This window comes from Oncorhynchus keta, chromosome 5 (assembly GCF_023373465.1).
Source record: "Oncorhynchus keta strain PuntledgeMale-10-30-2019 chromosome 5, Oket_V2, whole genome shotgun sequence".
Classification (NCBI taxonomy): domain Eukaryota; kingdom Metazoa; phylum Chordata; class Actinopteri; order Salmoniformes; family Salmonidae; genus Oncorhynchus; species Oncorhynchus keta.
This window is the reverse complement of record NC_068425.1, coordinates 4,034,407-4,045,641: the sequence shown is the minus strand read 5'-3', so window position 1 is coordinate 4,045,641 and position 11,235 is coordinate 4,034,407. Positions and strand designations below refer to the sequence as shown.

At 40.5% G+C, this 11,235-nt stretch overlaps 1 protein-coding gene across 2 annotated transcripts in view; it reads left to right on the top strand.

Moving 5' to 3' along the window:
* Positions 1-5,509: 5,509 nt before the first annotated feature.
* The window catches only part of LOC118384328 (thyroid hormone receptor alpha), a 97,510-nt gene continuing 91,784 nt past the window's right edge, over positions 5,510-11,235 (top strand). The window contains exon 1 of one of the 2 annotated variants that reach the window (XM_035770745.2): positions 5,510-5,848. The gene's annotated coding sequence lies outside the window, so the exon portion shown is untranslated. Of the gene's footprint in view, positions 5,849-6,716; positions 6,785-11,235 lie in introns of those variants that run through there. The other variant, XM_052518513.1, reaches the window with a different exon arrangement.

The window sequence follows — 11,235 nt, the reverse complement described above, 5'->3', positions numbered from 1 at the left end:
GTCAACAATGATGGAATATTTATTTATCTCTTGACTACACTTCTCTACTGTGAAATGGTTCTTTATATCACTAGACAGTGAATTTAAAATCTATTTCATGCTCACATCCGGAGGAGCTGTTACTCCCTTCTCCAGAGTGGTTCTCTCACTTAACAATGGCATTACATTAATTTAAAAAGTTACATAATAAATATCTATATGTTTATTTATTTATTTAACCCCAAAAGACAACCCCTTGAGGACTCAAATCTCCTATCTATAGAACACAAATTGTTTCTGTAGGACCTGGTGACCCTATAAAACTTGTGTTCACTTCAAAAGCTTGTTGAAGGCTTAAATGAGATTACCCAAATAAAGGTGAAATAAAAAAATAAAAAATAAATAAAACTTGTGTTCACCTGTACAAATTGCTACTCATCTAGCAACTCACTTCTATGCAACAAGAAGCTTTCACAAAAATGACTCTGACCTTTTAATAGAGGACTTGAACCCCTATAATAGAGATTTAACAAACAGAAAAAAGGACTTGAACCGTATACAGCACAGATATGTATCACTCGTTGCACACACTAATTTTAACCTGATTTGCTTATTTTAAAATGATATTGGTCTAGACTCACTCAGCACTTACATCAATCAGGAGATTAAGAGTTGACTCCCAAAGTGGGCTGCGCTCAGCCTTCTCTCTTTCTTCTGGATCAACACAGTCGATGAGTTTTTTTGTTGTTGTTCATGACCAATTCATCCGGGTTACGGCACCAAGTGTTAACAGTTGATGTCACTCTACAATAACACAGACCCCAAAGCAAATCAGGGGGAGGAAAATAGGTTTATTCAAAGGGTACAAATCATGCTTGGAAGTGGATGGTAGATGGTCATTTCTTCCATATCCTCAGTGATTTTCTCTCAGGTGATTTTCTCTCAGGTGATTTTCTCTCAGGTGATTTTCTCTCAGGTGATTTTCTCTCAGGTGATTTTCTCTCAGGTGATTCTCTCCACAGAGTAAAGGGACAGGATGTTGTTATAACCCAGCCCTAGCCTGTGGTTGACCAATTAGAATTCCTTGCATTAAAACTGGGCCAATGGCCAAATAACAAGTATCCTATTTCAGGTTCAATGTATAAACTATTTGGACCAATGAGAACTTGCCATGTAGCTATGAGTCCTTGACTGAGATTCCTCCCATGTCTCTGACCCATTGATCATTAATTCCCTATTACAGAAAAAAACACTATTTCCATTGATTGTTAGTACTGTATTGACCCCTCGTCCTCTGCATTGTGTATTTATCTTCAAAATATTCTTACTGTGCCTACAGAAAGTATTCACACCTCTTGACTTTTTCCACATTTTGTTGTGTTACAGCCTGAATTTAAAATTGATTAAATTGAGATTTTGTGTCACTGACCTACACAAACTACCCCATAATGTCAAAGTGGAATTATTATTATTATTATTATTATTATTTTTTTACAAATGAATAAAACATTTAAAGCTTGAGTCAATAAGTATTCAATAACTTTATTATGGCAAACCTAAATAAGTTCAGGAGTCATTTAATAATAATGAGTCACATAATAATTTGGATAGAATAAAACTGTGCACAATAATAGTGTTTAACAAGTCATCTATAAAAAACAGACATTGATTATCCCTTTGAGCATGGTGAAGTTATAAATTACACTTTGGATGGTGTAACAATACACCCAGTCACTACAGAGATACAGGTGTCCTTCCAAACTCAGTTGCCAGAGAGGAAGGAAACCACTCAGGAATTTCACCATGAGGCCAATGGTGACTTTAAAACAGTTACAGGGTTTAATGGCATTGATAAGAGAAAACTGATGGCTCAACAACATTGTAGTTAATCCACAATACTAACCTAAATGACAGAGTGAAAAGAAGGAAGTCTGTACAGAATAAAAATATTACAAAACATGAGTCCTGTTTGCAACAAGGCACTAAAGTAATACTGTAAAACATGTGGCAATGAAATTAACTTTATGTCTGAAATACAAAGTGTTATGTTTAGGGAAAATCCAATACAACACTGAGTACCACTCTCCATATTTTCAAGCTACATAATGTTATGGGTATGCTTGTTAACATTAAGGACTAGGGAGTTTTTCAGGATAAAAAATAAACTGAATAAAGCTAAGCACAGGTAAAACCTTTGAGGAAAACTTGGTTCAGTCAGCTTTCCACCAGACACTGGGAGAGGAATTAACTTTCAGCAGGACAATAACCTAAACACAAGGCCAAATCTACGCTGGAGTTGCTTACAAAGAAACCAGTGAATTTTCCTGAGTGACCGAGTTACAGTTTTGACTTAAATCTGCTTGAAAATCTGAGGCAAGGCCTGAAAATGGTTGTCCAACAATGATCAACAATCAATTTGACTGAGCTTGAATCATTTTGAAAAGAATAATGGGCAAATGTTGTACAATGAAGGTGTGGAAAGCTCTTAGAGACTTACCCAGAAAGACTCTCAGCTGTAATTGCTGCCAGCTACCAGGTCTCAGAACATACTTTCCAGCTGGGCAGTATGTAAATTAAATCATGCTATAGGCATTTGTTTGTGTAATAACTGGGTATTTGTGATAGGTTCTTCAATGATTCATAGTTCTCTCACTACATACTACACAACAAATCAAATCAAATGTATTTGTCACATACACATGGTTAGCAGATGTTAATGCGAGTGTAGCGAAATGCTTGTGCTTCTAGTTCCGACAATGCAGTAATAACCAACGCGTAATCTAACCTAACAATTCCAAAACTACTACCTTATTAACACAAGTGTAAAGGGATAAAGAATATGTACATAAAGATACATGAATGAGTGATGGTACAGAACGGCATAGGCAAGATGCAGTAGATGGTATCGAGTACAGTATATACATATGAGATGAGTAATGTAGGGTATGTAAACAAAGTGGCATAGTTTAAAGTGGCTAGTGATACATGTATTCCATAAAGATGCAGTAGATGATATAGAGTATAGTATATACATATACATATGAGATGAGTAATGTAGGGTATGTAAACATTATATTAAGTAGCATTGTTTAAAGTGGCGAGTGATATATTTTACATCAATTTCCATCCATTCCCATTATTAAAGTGGCTGGAGTTGAGTCAGTGTGTTGGCAGCAGCCACTCAATGTTAATGGAGGCTGTTTAACAGTCTGATGGCCTTGAGATAGAAGCTGTTTTTCAGTCTCTCGGTCCCTGCTTTGATGCACCTGTACTGACCTCGCCTTCTGGATGATAGCGGGGTGAACAGGCAGTGGCTCGGGTGGTTGTTGTCCTTGATGATCTTTATAGCTTTCCTGTGACATCGGGTGCTGTAGGTGTCCTGGAGGGCAGATAGTTTGCCCCCGGTGATGCGTTGTGCAGACCTCACTACCCTCTGGAGAGCCTTATGGTTGTGGGCGGAGCAGTTGCCGTACCAGGCGGTAATACAGCCCGACAGGATGCTCTCGATTGTGCATCTGTAGAAGATTGTGAGTGCTTTTGGTGACAAGCCAAATTTCTTCAGCCTCCTGAGGTTGAAGAGGCACTGCTGCGCCTTCTTCCCGATGCTGTCTGTGTGGGTGGACCAATTCAGTTTGTCCGTGATGTGTACGCAGAGGAACTTAAAACTTACTACCCTTTCCACTATTGTCCCATCAATGTTGATAGGGGGGTGCTCCCTCTGCTGTTTCCTGAAGTCCACAATCATCTCCTTTGTTTTGTTGACAATGAGTGTGAGGTTATTGGGGTGGCAGGGTAGCCTAGTGGTTAGAGCGTTGGACTAGTAATCAGAAGGTTGCAAGTTCAAATCCCCGAGCTGACAAGGTACAAATCTGTCGTTCTGCCCCTGAACAGGCAGTTAACAGGCAGTTCCTACTTTTGTTCTTAAATAAGTGTACAACATTTTATTGGGGAAATAAATAAATTCCTGACACCACACTCCGAGGGCCCTCACCTCCTCTCTGTAGGCCATCTCGTTGTTGTTGGTAATCTGTAGTGTTGTCCGCAAACTTGATGATTGAGTTGGAGGCGTGCATGGCCACGCAGTCATGGGTGAACAGGGAGTACAGGAGAGGGCTCAGAATGCACCCTTGTGGGTTCCCAGTATTGAGGATCAGCGGGGTGGAGAGTACTACATATATACACACACACGCAGTACTATTATATACCTATTATATACCACCTGGCGGCGGCCCGTCAGGAAGTCCAGTACACAGTTGCACAGGGCGGGGTCGACGTCGTTGTTTTGGGTCGCAGGCTGGGATCCATTCCGTTGTCCTGGGTGGAAGGCAGAACACAGGATTCGCTTCGCAAAAGTCATATTCCTGGTCATACTGATTGTGAGTTGACGTTGCTCTTATCTTCAGTAGTTCTTCCCGACTGTATGTAATGACACCTAAGATTACCTGGGGTACCAATGTAAGAAATAACACGTAACAAAATAAAAATACTGCATAGTTCCCTTGGAACGCGAAGCGAGCTGCCATCTCTGTCGGCGCCGAAGACCCATACATTCCAACGAGTTCCACATTCAGCAACTTGTAAGAGAGGATACAGTTGAAGTTAAGACCTAGGCCGGGATTCAATCCGGCAGCATGTTGTCAACAATGCAGCTTTTAAAGGCAATGTTCCCGTGTTCGCAGGGAGGTCTCATTCACTCTGCATATGTCGACTCAATCGGAAATTGCCTTTAAAAACCGCATTGTCAACAACCTGCAGTCAATTGCTACAATGTTTAAATTGTTGTACTGTACAATATACATTGTCCCAAATGTTTGTGTGAAGGTAATTTCTTCCCAATACCCGTAACTGAGATTAAACAAACATTTGGATATTGTCAAATTTAAACAAAGTACTGACACAAATAAACACCCCAAACTTTCACAGCACAGTTTAGCCTACACATGACTTTCAGAGACAAAGCGCTGATCTGGAGAGGTGTACACTGTAAGGGCAGGATTTTATACCATTTTAAATGTTCCCTGCTAATAAAGGTCTATTTGGAAACACTGGCCAACTTTTTCTTTCCTACCCTGTCACACTATTGTTTAAAGGCAGTCAAAAACGTGATATTCCTGTGTTTTATATATATTTCCACAATTGTGAAAATTATGATAATACCCTTTTAGTGTAAGAGCTGTTTGGAAAGGCCACCTGAAATTGCAGCCGGTTTTGGTGGGATGGAATTTTGGCCCACCCTGGTGACATCGCCAGGCAATTAATTAAGACAGCGCTACACAGCTAATTAAAATAATCTAAGTTTGGTGATGAGTTGGCTATTTGAAATGTGCACCCAGGGTATGCCTTATTTTAATTAGCTGTGTAGCGCTAGGGCAAAAAACCAGAACGTGCACCCAGGGGAGAGGGGGGGGGGGGGCAGAACTGAGTTTGGGAAACCCTGCTCTATAGGGTTGAACTGCAGCTTTAACATTGCCCTATAGAGAGCAGTAGACATTTCGATAAAACTCTTGGCTGCACACTGCACGCACCCATACTTTAAAGGGGAGGGACCTATGTATTATTGCTGTCTGTTACATTTCCCAGTCGTGGCAGTGGAACGTGAACGGTGCTAATATATCCAGAGTGGAAAAGTCGAGTATTAAGCGTTCATTTACTCCTTTTCTGAAATGGTCTGCTCAACGCAGCATGTTTACAGATGGCTGGTTAACGTTTATTAACGTCTGATAAGTTCTAAACTGCGCTGTGCGTTAAATTCCTAACGGTGAGCTATCGTACGACTACCACCGGTAGCCAGGAAACTGGTTGGATTTGACACTTGTATCCGTCCGTGACTGTCACCGAGAAGGCACCTTACCTATTCGTCTGCGGCAAGGTGAGTGCTGCTGTCCTCATGTCAACTCGAGCTGTAAAGCCCATACGAATGGTGTCCGTTCATTTACTATTACTCCAATTCTTAGCAGCAAGGTCAGTCTGTGCAGTCAGACATAATCTGGAATGCAAGGCAACACTTTGCTAACACAGTTTGGCCTCGTTTTGTAGCCATGTGAATTGAGCTCTTAATCACTTGGTAGCAATGCAACTTGCGTAGCTACTGTAACATTGTGAAACTGTTTTGTCACAGGGGGCGTGTGATCTTGCCATAGTCGTAATGAGAGTTTTTAGAAGCCTAGTAATTTTTGATGCAGTACTTTTCATATGAATGTCTTCCCAGTGAAATGTGTTTCTGATTTGCGCGGTCAAAGTAAACATTCCTTTGGAATGACATCCGCAGTTTTGTTATTTTATTAGGATCCCCATAAGCTGCTTTACTCTTCTACGGGTCCACATGAAACATAACATATTACAGATCATTAATAGACGAAGAAGAACAGCTCAAGGATAGAACTACATAAAAATAAAAAACGTTCACAACAGCCATTGGGGTTGTTCTGAACGTGAAAAGCCCAGGTACTCATAGAAGAACAATGTCAGCCTACACGAACTGCCCCCCTCCAAATAAAAAAAAATATATATATTATTCACTTGTGTCTATTAGCGTAACTAGAAGCCTATAATAGCTTACAAAAAGGCCTATGTGGAATGATGGGCATATAGCCTAAATTAGCCTACATCTCTCCCCAGCCTACATTTCTAAGTTAATTTAGCCACGTTGATTGTCACATGGTTCCTTCCTTTCAGTGAAGGCTCCTCAGAGGAGTGGGAGGACTATCCTCAGTGAATTTCATAAATATCGGAACATTTAAAAAGAGGGATGTTATGTTAGCTAGCAGGCTATGTCTATCCAACACTTCAACTCTTCCAAGTCAAGGTAAGCTTTTGGTTTTATTTATTTATTTTTTGCCAACGGGGCCTGCACAAACTGTACAATATACTGCATGATTGTAATGGGTTTACGAGCGTTAGTTTCAATAGATATGTTGACTATCATGATAGTGATGATGCAGTCATGATAGTTTGGCTTGGAAAGCTTTTTTTTCGCCTGGTCACAGACAGCTGATGTGTTTTGCACTGAAGTCCACAAGTGAAGGGAAAAGGTGAGAGGAGGAGAGCATGTAGATAGTTGCCAGAAGGAATTATATGTATATACAAGGAGCAAAGGGATCATGCTGTTTTTACATGGCTGCTATGAAAGTGAACTGTGTTTGACTAACGTTGTAAAACTTTAATTCATGGACTAGGTTGTAGCAACCCCATGACGGGTACAAGGAACATTTCAAATATCATGCAGTAGCCTAAACCTATCGACATTACAATGAGATGGGTGAATGGAAAATGAATGACAGTCATCCAATATGCTGTAAAAGAAGTAAGGCCATGCTCATTTGAAAAATACATCCTCCTCCCACATCTTAAATGGCACCGAACGCCACTGGTTCCTTTGGATATTTACTAGTTCCCCCAACACTGAATTAGCCCGCCCACTGTTGTAGATCTGCAAAAACACTGTTCAAAGGTAAATTACACTGGCAATAAGTAAGGCTGTAATTCACCTGGTAGGGTTATAGTTTGTACAGCTTATAAAACATCTAAGAAATTACTGTCCATTGGAACTTTTCTGATAAAAAAATTCTGATAAAATATTATCCTACTCTTTAAAGAGGAAAAAATAAATAATTTTCTCTTTGAATTGAAAGAATGAATTAATGAGTATCCTATTATTTAAATGAATCAGTTTTTGTTTTTATTGGGCTAACCAGTGGGAAATGAAAGACTTCAGTTGTTGTCCCAATAGTCTGAATTCATTGCACCAGTTATGTCAGAAGCTACAAGGCAGCAGGTTAACCCTGTCTGCTCAGGTCAACACTGCACCACCAATGCATAAATTTAGCCCGATATGTCGCGCATGGCAGTTCATCAACTGAGAAATAAAAAAATCTATTTACACAATAGTGTGAGATTGAAGCCCACAATTCAGAACGCCCCCACACACCCTTTCAAACATCCCATTGGTTCCTGCATGAATGCCCCACCCATTTACATTACATTACATTTAAGTCATTTAGCAGACGCTCTTATCCAGAGCGACTTACACCCCTCGAGCATGCCATCTTCATGCTGGTGTGACAATTTTTATATTTTGGATTTCCCCTGATTGTCAATGCGGTTAAAATGGGTGTCAAAACGGAAATAATAGTATTTTCAGAGTTTTTCGGGAAGAAGGACATTGTCCTAGCTAGCTACCTATCCCGCCTGCTGTGTACCAGAGTTCTAGCTAGTTAGCTAACATAGTGTCCTTTGTTCTCGCCTGCCGAACACCTGCTGTTGTTAACAGAATTGTGGGAAAGCAGTGCCCAACAGGCAGGGGTAAAAGACACTGTCTACCGGTATCCTAGCCAGCTAGCTACCTTTGTCGCCCCCCGCCTCATCTTCTTCTATGGGGTTTATCGGCGGCTGGCATTAGAGGTCGACTGATTATGATTTTTCAATGCTGATACCGATTATTGGAGGACCATAAAAAGCCGATACTGATTAATCGGCCAATTTTTTAAAATGTATTTGTATTAATGACAATTACAACAATACGGAATGAACACTTATTTTAACTTAATATAATACATCAATAAAATCAATTTAGCCTCAAATAAATAATGAAATATGTTCAATTTGGTTTAAATAATGCAAAAACAAAGTGTTGGAGAAGAAAGTAAAAGTGCAATATGTGCCATGTAAGAAAGCTAACGTTTCAGTTCCTTGCTCAGAACATATGAAAGCTGGTGGTTCCTTTTAACATGAGTCTTCAATATTCCCAGGTAAGAAGTTTTAGGTTATAGGAATTATAGGATTATTTCTCTCTATACCATTTGTATTTCATTAACCTTTGACTATTGGATGTTCTTATAGGCACTTTAGTATTGCCAGTGTAACAGTATAGCTTCCGTCCCTCTTCTTGCTCCTACCTGGTCTCAAACCAGGAACACAACGACAACAGCCACCCTTGAAGCAGCGTTACCCAACGAGAGCAAGGGGAACAACCACTCCAAGTCTCAGAGTGAGTGATGTTTGAAACTCTATTAGCCCGCACCCTGCTAACTAGCTAGCCATTTCACATCGGTTACACAAGCCTCATCTCAGGAGTTGATAGGCTTGAAGTCATAAACAGCTGCTGGCAAACGCACGAAAGTGCTGTTTGAATGAATGCTTACGAGCCTGCTGGTGCCTACCATCGCTCAGTCAGACTGCTCTATCAAATCATAGACTTAGTTATAACATGATAACACACAGAAATACGAGCCTTTAGGTCATTAATATGGTCGAATCCGGAAACTATCATCTCAAAAACAAGACGTTTATTCTTTCAGTGAAATACAGAACCGTTCCGTATTTTATCTAACGGGTGGCATCCATAAGTCTAAATATTCCTGTTACATTGCACAACCTTCAATGTTATGTCATAATTACGTAAAATTCTGGCAAATTAGGCGGCACAAATTGTTGCATATACACCGACTCTGTGTGCAATGAACGCAAAAGTGACACAATTTCACCTGGTTAATATTGCCTGCTAACCTGGATTTTTTTTTAGCTAAATATGCAGGTTTAAAAATATATACTTCTGTGTATTGATTTTAAGAAAGGCATTAATGTTTATGGTTAGGTATACATTGGAGCAACGTTACGCACCACATCGATGATATGCAACGCAGGACACGCTAGATAAACTAGTAATATCATCAACCATGTGTAGGTAACTAGTGATTATGATTGTTTTTTTTTATAAGATAAGTTTAATGCTAGCTAGCAACTTACCTTGGCTTACTGCATTCACTTAACAGGCAGTCTCCTCGTGGATGGCAATGTAATCATGTGGTTAGTGTTGGACTAGTTAACTGTAATCGCCCGAGCTGACAAGGTTGTTCTGCCCCTGAACGAGACGGTTAACCCACGGTTCCTAGGCCGTCATTGAAAATAAGAATGTGTTCTTAACTGACTTGCCTAGGTGGTAAAAAAACATTGGTGGCCAAATCGGCCCTAAATAATCAGCCATTCCGATTAATCGGTCGACCTCTAGTTGGCATCCAACGTTAAAGTGCATTACCACCACCTACTATACTGGAGTGCCCTGCCTCCCACCTGTGTACTGGAGTCCCTTGCTTAAAAATGGACCAATAGAAGTATAAATTGCCCACATGCAGGAGTAGGCCATAATTACACCCTTCTCAGTTTATATGCATGGTATAGCCGCTATAGACAGGGAACAAGGTGTAATAAACGGTAATGACTTCATGTAGTGCCTATGTTGTAAATAGTATTGGTTTCAAATCTATTTTTAAGTTACGCATTTTTTTTCTTCTCATCGTTGTCCATGTGGGAGCGATATGACAGTTAAATCATCATATTAACCCGACCCTAAACGGGGACACTGACCTATTTCAAATTTGTTACCATGGTGATCTTATAAATAAGCCTTTCTGGCTGTTTTAAAGGCATTGCCCCATTTTTAGACCTAGACTTCCAGACATGATTGCAAACACAAGCCTCTGACAAAGTTCTAGTATGCTAGGTGTTCCTGTAGACTTCTGGTAATTGTGTTAGTGCTAGCTAGCATTTCCTTGTGAAACTACCTCTTAACTTACACCATACTGGACGCGGATACATAAAAATGGTATCCACACGTTCATCTGACTCTGGGTAATTATACAGGGCTTCATTGCCAAAATCCAGAACTATCCCTTTAAGGCTGGATCAGTATTAACTCTCTGAGGACTGGCATTGTTTTGAGAGAAAGCCAAGGCAGGCAAATGGGAAACCCCCCACATCAGTGTTGTGATGGCTCAGAGAACTTAACAAGCTCCACTCTGCTGGGCCTATCAGGGAGGGCCGTCAGGCGTGGCCCACGTGAGAAAGTGGCCCATCTGCCCGGGGAAGACATCAAAAGACGCGGTCAGCCACTCCGCTATAGGAGCTGATGGCCAATTCTCTAGCTCTCTTTCTCCCCTGAAAGATACACTTGATCGCTCCACCCCTCCTCATGGATTTAAAATTTAATGACTGGCGAAAGAAGCATGGTGAAAATAAATTCTCATCATCAAGCTTACACAGATCCAATGCTGTCCAACTTCTCATATACAGGGTGAACACAGGGACAACTGATCCCAAATCTGTTGTTTTGCATGGAGAGTAATTGGAGTGGAGGAAATCTCTTGATTGGGTAAACCCGGTTTTCCCCGCTCTGCTCGGCTTTCCCAGCTTATATAGATTCAAGCCAGGTCATCAGAGTTAAAGGAGTAGTTCACTATTTTACAACTTGTTAGATGGTTC